An 8,843-nucleotide genomic window follows, 5' to 3' on the forward strand; every position below is an offset into this window, starting at 1 on the left:
CCCCCCCGTGTGCAAGAGGCCACTGGATGCAGACTCATGCACGTGCAGACCTTCTGCTGGATTCTGCCCCAGTCACCTCATTCCTACATTCAGATATAATTTACTTTCCGCTGTGTAATCTCGTTTTGACTGTGAAGTCGACTCATTCTCTCTCTGGTCCGGCTCATTTCCTTTTAAAGGCAGCAGAGCAGCTTCTGCCTTGATGAGCTCAGACCCTGAATCAGCAGCGTCTGCACAACACGAGGTCAGAGCCATGATCTGTGTGCATTAGGCTGCTGTGTACCTAGGAAGACGATATGCAAACCTATTTGCTTACTGTGTTATATAATCATGCTTGTTGGATGCTGGTGTTTTTCTAGGGCTGGGCCATGAAACGATTCCAGTAATTATTGCAATAGAGCTTTAATCAATATTAATATAACAAGTTCTTATGCATTTTGCATATGTCTTGTGACTATCGGCTGATATGACCTAATATCTGGTTGCAGCACCAGGCCCTATGCTTTATACACGTTGTGAGTTCATATTCATGTATGTAAATATGAAATTGTCTTTAATAAGATTTATGCCATGTCCACTCTTCCTCCCCTTGTACAATAATGAAGCCAAAATATATCTGCTGCGCCGGCGGCCATCAAGTTTGATGAGTCGAGATCTTGAGGATGAAGAATGGAGGTTCGACCAATCACGTGTCCGTCTCATCTGTCAATCAGGATGTTACATCCTGTTCTCATCACATAGAAAAGCATCTTTCCCTACGCTGGTTATTATTAGTTTTGTATTTGCATGAGTTTTGCTTTCATGAGTTCAACAACCGCACGACTGGGTTTAGTTTTCTACCTTTGGTTTCATATGGTCTCTGATCGAGGACACACGGGACCAAACATCTCATTAGAGAAGTTAAACTAAAGAGGAAGATTTGTTAGTGTAAACTTTGTAGAGGAAATTATATCCTTGCTGCCGTTTTTTATCCTTTTCAGAGATTTCACTGAGCTTTGGCCAAATTGTGAGAAATATTTCCCGGAAAGGTTCAAGCCATTTTGTAAATTAATAACAAACTAATAATCAATTATTATGGGATAGGCTTTAACAAATGTTTTAACAAATGTTGACGTGTTGACTGGACTCAAACTCGTTGTTACTCATTCGTGAAACTTGAGGGCGAATACTTTCTGCTCGTCATGGAATGTGTTTGTTTGTTTCCAGGTACCGTTCATACTCTGCGTAGCAAACATTACACAAAGCTATTGTGTGTGTTGAACAATATTCTTTTGTGTTACGAGACTCAGAGCAGAAGAAAATGGCTCCGAATAGAAGCTTTAAAAATAGTCAGGGATCAGAGGTCAGAGTCATTCATCAGAACATGAAGCTCTCTGTGGGCGGAGGACGCTTCTGTCACAGATTAAACTGGATCCACTGGGTGATGTGTCATGCTCCAGTCATCCCGCTCTTTGAAACTTTATTCTTTGACCGATGACCAGAGAACTGTATTAATAGACGTGTTTGTTGACCATCATGTCACTGTGAGCTGCAGAGACTGATGTTGTTTGAGGTCGTGTTGTCGTTTGTCTGATTGTCAACACGACTACGCAAAAAACTACTCAACAGATTTGAAAGAAACTTGGTGGAAAGATGCATAATGGTCCGAGGAAGAACTCTTTCAAATTGGGAGCAGATTCAGTTGGGAGGGGGAGGGGGTGGGGGGGGGGTGGAGGCAGGAATTTGTTTTCACTTTCTTTATTAGTGCGAGTTTGGTCTTTTTTCAACTTCTGAGAATAATCAGATCAGAAAGTATTTATTGACAAGTAAGTTTACACCTTTCAGGAATTCGCTCTGGTAATTGGTGCATACAATGAACATAGAAACATAAGAAAAGTATATATTTACTCACTATTTACTTCTTATTTACTCACTTTTTCTAATATTTATACAAAGTAACATTTATTTAGACGTAAGCATATCTAAATAAAAATATATAAAAGATATAAAAAGTGAAGTAAAAAGTGAAATGCAAAACTGAACAGTGTCAAATTGCAATATGCAATGTAATGCAGTATAATATAATATAATGTGTTAATTTAACACATCCTTGAGGTGGGGGGGCGGAATAAAAGTCTGAGTCAAGTGGGGGTCCCGGGCCTTAGTGATAAGGCCAACTGCCTAGTGATCTAAATAGAAACATAATCACACACATAATAAGTGGATTGATATCTTTGAGAGTGACTTGGTTCAGCTTGATTGAGTTTAAGGAAGGAGGAATAAGATTTACTGTAAGGTGATCTTTACTGATCATCTGCTGGGAAGTGCCCCAGCAGGAAGTTCATGGTCAACAAATGTTTGTCAAAGAAGTTCTCATGTCCCTTCTCATAGTTCTTATCACACTGATGTTTGTTCAAGAGTCCTTGTTCCTCATCGGGTTGGTTTTAAGAAGTTATTTGATGTAAAAACAGAGTGAGACCTCCTGATTGTCAGTCGAGACTCCAGTTTATTAAGTTGTTGATGTTTATTCCCTGTCTGTTGTTACCTTCAGCAGCTTTAAGAGCTCCATGGGAACGTTGCAGCTAATCTCTGTTTTCATCTTGATTGATCTTCATGTTTGTGTTTTTTTTGATTAACTGCTCGAACTCTAAATCATCTGGAAAACTGTGAGAGGTGACTTCCTCCTGGCATCGAACCACCGATCCACATTCCAAAGATATGCACTCTGCAAGATTTTGAAACAGCAAAAGAAATGCTCACTCACTCACTCAAATAACTTAAAACCACCAATAGCTGATCAATCGCTGTTGCTGATCAAGTTCTTACTGATTAGGGATCAACTGACGAATCATTTAAAGCCTATAAAACATGTCTGACCTGCAGATCTGTCACTGAGCAGGTGAAGGAATCTGTGTGATGTGACAGCTGATTAAATAGAGTATCCTTCCTCCTCTGGTGTTATGTAACAGTGTCTTTATGAATCTTCTCCCTGGTGTTTTCTGTGAGGCTACGTGTCGGTGCTGCCTCGGCCTCGGCACACTGTGAGCTGGGCGGCAGGTCGCTGGAGGCCGGCCCTGGTTTGTTTAGAGTGCAGAGGAAAGAGCCGTTCAGTAACAAGGCCAGTGTTGTGTTGTGTTCAGGGAGAGGGGGCGTGGTGTTCCCAGGAACATTCCCAGCTTATTACAGAGGGGAAGGAAGTCGCAGGACATTCAGCCTAAGAATAAACATCCCAGGCAGTTTATACAAGGCCCTGCTGCACCGCCTCGGTCATGCTCAGCTACTCCTCTGTGCAATCAAGACTTAACATGTCTGTTGTCTTTATTCTTCCTTTTCTCCTCCTGGATAAGTCCTGTCTTTGCTGATGTTGTATTGAACCAGAGACCAGCTGACAGGCGGTGGAGCCACGTCTCTTCTCTGCCATGAAAGTCTTTGTTGGTGAAAAACAGAATCAAAGGGAACAAAGTTTTATTCCTGCAGAAAGAAACCGGATTTCTTCCAATTAAGAGCCTAAGAAAGAGTTTTACTCCTCAGATGCTGGAGGTGTTTACATCTTGGCTTGTGCACGAAAAAAGACTGACACATAAATATATCTATCTATATATATCTATAACTGTAACAGCAGTATGATGACATTAAAGGAAACATCATCGCCTGCAGCTGTGCAACCGTCCAAAAATAACCAGTCCAAACCGGTCCCTAACCGTAACCGTACGTCTACCGTCCAAAAGAGTCAAAAGTGAAACTTAAACAAGTCTAAACTAGAAGGACACGCTGAGGTCACATACCGATCCACCGAGGCTGGTCTGCCACTTTACCACCGTGTCGCATTTACATGTTTGATATCAGATGTTCAAAGACGTTTTCTGCAAACTGTTGTTTATCTATATCTCTGTTCTCTGATGTTGATGAAAGGAGAATAAAGAGGTTGAAAGATTCAAACCCATCAAAGTGGATGATGTCTTTCCTGACATTGACAGTACTTGGATAAGACCTGGACCCTGAGCAGCTGAATCCACAGGTCTGAGTCGCAGGTCTATAGATTTCCTGCTTTAACCTGATTTCTTGCACTAACTCATAACTTTTACTCAAATAAACAAAATGAACAAACTCATCCAGGCTCAGAAATGATCCTGGAAACACAAACACCAACGTAGGACAAAATAAATTTTCCAGTCGTGTGCTTTTGGTCGGCGACTCGGTTCCCTAACAACGGTGACACCACGAAACTGGGTGACCAGCATCCCAGAAGTAGGTCACCCATTCCCACTGGACTTGTTTGAACTGGGAGACTGGTCGCGGTGGAGCCTCCTGACCCGGTGTTTGCAGAGGATCCATCACTTGGAGGCAAAGCGTCTTTCCATTGACTGTTTGGTGTCTCGAGGTCAAACTGCGACAGGCCCGGGCTTGTTTGACCCCGGTGCTCTCAAGGTGTGATGTTGTTATGTCTGGACAAGCCACCAGGTGGGCGGAGGGTCAGGTGGTCAGTGTCAGTTACAGCTTGTCCCCCCCCCCCCCCTCCCCCCCTCCCCCCTGACCCCACCTCCCTCTTGTTTGCCGACGGCGTTTGTGTTGATGTCTGCGGCCTCCGACCCGGCGGAGCTCGGTCGTTGAACTCGGCTGAATGAGCGTCTCTGTGCTCGTTCTGCTGAGAGTCGTCCATTGATGTGGGGGGGGGGGCTCGGCGTGCGGCCGTGCGTCATTCATACAAACGATTTATCATTTCGCCACGGCCCCCCAGCGGTCATGCATCTCTGGGTCACATGCTCCCTGTGGCAGCGCCCGCTGAATGGGTGAGTTTGTTGAAATCCCTCGTTTCAGTTGGAAGACGACTTGAAGACATGACGATAGTGTGAGAGGGATAATTATAGAGCCCCCCCCCCCCCCCTCCTCCCCCCCCCCCCCCCCACCACCTCCCCCCCCCTCATCTGAAGCTGGGATCAGCACTTGGTCAGCAAAAAGAAAATGAAATCTGATAAAGAAACGTGGCCGTGCAGGTCGCACAACCTGGGATCAGAATCTACAAGTCATGCAAACGCACAACTTTTAGGTGGGCAGGCGGAAACCCCCCCCGCCCCCCCCCCCCGCTTCAGGGAGGACAACATGATGACTCACTTCTGAATAAGTAGGACAAGATGACTGAGTTTGTTCTCGGAAGTTACTGAGATAAAGTCTGTGTTCACACACACACACACACACACACACACGCACATCAGCCGCAAACACACACTCGGCCCCCTCATTGATTTGAAGAAGCCAGTCCGATCATTGAGTGCTGATAAAGAGGTTCAGATTAACATGAACTGTTGATCCAGTCTCACGGTTATTGTTTTGTTTGTATAATTTTTTTTGCCATGGCCTCCAAGACTTTGCCGGGGGGGGGGGGGGGAGGGGGCTTCAGGTTTGAATGTAACCACATCACCACAGCAGATAAAGTTCCCGATGGTTAGTTTTACCATTTCAATCAGTAATTGCCGTCATTACCCTGGTGGTGTGGTTGGTGCTGGGAGGTAACAAAACCGATTCTCTGGATTTTCCCCGGAGGTCACGTCTGAAACCGGCTCCTGAGTGTTTGTGACGCCAGGAGACTTCTGGATCCTGGTTCTGGTCTCGTCTTGGTTCTTAATCCCGTTCTGAGTTTGTCTCGGATCCGTTTGGGTCGTCCAGCTTCGTCAGACCTCAAACTCCATGGGGGGGGGGGGGGGTCGGCGCTGTGTGTAGCTGTGGACTTGACCTTGTTAACCTGACCTCAGCTCAGTCACGTGAAGATGTTGACAGGATTCTTGTTTTGCACAGACAGCGTGTGACGGCCCCTTCAGCCCAGAGGAGAGTTTCTACTGCTGTGACTCCACTGAAGTGTCTGTTAAACTACTTCATCAACAAGGACGCGTCAGCTGAGACTTTGTTTTGCTCGATCTGAGCCCGAGTGGAAGAGTTGACTTGGTTCTAATCACGTTGACATCACCAGTGTCAGTATTCAGGTTATTTTGACCTCATCTCTGGATAATGGGTGGAGACGTGCACGACTATAACAATAACAATGTGTCTGCAGGCACTGACGTATGCTCAGGTCGAACCCCCCCCCCCCCCCCCCCCCCCCGTGTTTTCCCACAGTCTGTTCATGCTGGTGTCTTATCACTGGAGTGTGAACTCTGGTTGTGTTTGGTCAGTTTATAAATCCAATCAACCGCAATAAAACCAAACTGGTGCCTCGCGAAACCATAATTCCCACGACAGCCGAGACTGATGGGACCTGGATCACAACTGGGACTCTGATCCTGACCCAGTTCAGATCTTTTACCTGATACCTGATCTCTGTGATTATAAGAATCTGGAAGCAGTCGCCAATATTTTGAATCATCTCTCGAAAATGTGTCTTAAAAAAAAAATCTCTGAGGATCAAAGCCAAGTTTGCAGATTGGTTGCTTTTCTGAAACTGGTATGAAGTCATTCAAATGAATATGAATTATGTATATGTATCGTCCCTGTTGTTTATCTTTACTTACAGTCTGTGGTTCTGACCTCATGAACCTGATCCTCGGGACAAACTGTTCCCACAGTGTCACTTTAATCTGCAGACAATGAAAAGGACCTGGTGTCAGAATCGCAGGCTTTGTTCCCGGCTCTGATAAAACGTTTGACCAAACAAATGAAATGACGGGTTTCAGTGGTTCCTCTGTTGTGCGCCTGCCACCGAGCGAACCCACAATCCTATGAAAAACACTAATTAAGGGCTTTTCTATAAGCTCTGCTATTGTTTTGTCTCTCAAGGTCTTTCTGTGAATTTGGGTCAGGGCTGGAGTCTTTCATCCTTCCCCACGGGCGACGACGGGGAGGATTACAGCACAGACTAAATAAGAGCTCGGCAGATAAGACACAAAGAGCGCTGCCAGCTCCAGGCCTTCACCGGCACTTCACCAGAGAGACGGAGGGACGGAGCCTCGTGGTGAAGTGTGGCCCCTCCGCCCTCTCGCCCGGGACAAAGAAAAGGTAGCTGAATGTGTTCCCGTCTGAAAAGATAATCCTCTCAGCATCATCGTAAATATTTGTGATTTGTTTTGAGCTCTGTGCCGACGACTTAATCCCGAGTTTCAGAGTCTAAATCCCAACGAGGCACAATTCAATCAAAGTTCTTCAACAAGCAGGAAAGAGGTTTATCAGGTCAGCGACAGGTCGGCAGTGTCCTCGTGTCCTCGTGTCAGGCCCGACAATAATTCTTTATTATATTCTTTATTTGTCTAGTGTCTGCTGATGTCAATGTAAACACAATTCAACTCAGAGGACATTGACACCGGATGACTTCCACGCACACGGACGTTTGTTTTTGACTCGTGTTGATTCTCTGAAGAAAAGTGAAAACAACAGTCCCCACACGGAGCTGGGCTCAGACCTTCAGCTGTGAAACAAACCAGTATCACCAGTGTGTGTGGTCGGACGTGTGTACAACAGCTGTCAGGGATTTATTGTGAAGTAAATTAGTATTTTATTTATTTATTTTATTGGTTTGCTGATGTTTGAACTGAAGAGAAGGAGTAAATGATTCATGCTTGCTGTTAATTTCCTCAAGCTTATTCCAGGTGAAGCCGTCAGTGGGACAGAACAGGCGACTTACTGGAAGTCTGTTTACTCTGTGGTTAATGATCGTTCATCCTCTTTGAACTGAATTAACTATGAACACGTACAAATTGGACATTTTTGCATTTTTGAGCTAAGGCCGGATATACAGCATCAAACCGTGAAGTGCTTCATATCTGATGTGGGAATTTTTTTTCTAAATGAAGCTTATCAGGGCGATAAATCATATACATGGGATCAAACTCCATGAGAATGACAGCATGGATGTTAGGATTCTCATGTAAAGCAATTATCTTGGCTCAGGGTCAGTTTGTTATTTACATGATTGATTGGTTTCTTAGATTAGTTGCATGTCTAGGTTATTAAACGCTGGTTTTATTAGCTCTATAAATATATATTATTTTGATGGAAAAGCCAATCTTGGAAAGTATTGGAGTCATTTAGTTCCGGAGCAGCTTGTCTGCAGAGCGTCTGCATGAAATCCTGTTGAAGTGAGAAGAAGTATAGTGTCAGGGTTTTCATTAACAGAATCTCAATAAGCACCTGACCTCGAGCTGCAGGTGCGAACACGTGTCATGTAGCGTGTAGCGTGTGCACAAGCATGTTGCACTGAGCCTGAACAGTGTCATCCGATCCCAGTGTTTGTGCACGAGCTGCTGTTTGCGTTTCTCTATTTGCTCGACTCAATAGGGATCTCATGTGCGTGTCTGTGTACACACATGTTTGTTATGAACAACACTTTTCCGTGTTCACATCTTGAGACACTTGTTTCTTGTGCTGCTGACCAGAGGGTTTCCTTCTGCTCTGCTCACTGAGTTGATTTAGCACGACGGCTAACGCACTCACCTCGTGGCCAAAGAGTTCCTGAGTCCAGCGTCGGGGGAGTTCAGTGAAACCACTGATCTGTGGTACCGGATTCTTTGGTAAACACTTTATAAAGAGAAGAAATGTTTTCCCATGTGAGCAGTACAGACAGATGAGCATCTCTTCTGATGCCGGTCACGAGTTACTGACAGGAACCCACCCCCCCCCCCCACATCATAAATCATAATAATTCAGCCACAGACCATAACAGCTTCGAGGCTGGGGAACTTCCGGCCTCCGGGCCGTGAGCGAAACATTTGGATCCAACTCGCAGCACGGTTCATAAGAGTACACAAATAATCTCATATCAGTATTTTCATTTTTCTGTTATATGTCAATAAGCCCAGAAAATAGTTTGAAACTATCTGTGGAGTTTAATGTAAGGGAGTGTTAGAGTAAGTGAGAAGCATCATCATCACTGCCATCTG

The sequence above is a fragment of the Pleuronectes platessa genome, chromosome 10 (genome assembly GCF_947347685.1).
Source record: "Pleuronectes platessa chromosome 10, fPlePla1.1, whole genome shotgun sequence".
In the NCBI taxonomy this organism is placed as follows: domain Eukaryota; kingdom Metazoa; phylum Chordata; class Actinopteri; order Pleuronectiformes; family Pleuronectidae; genus Pleuronectes; species Pleuronectes platessa.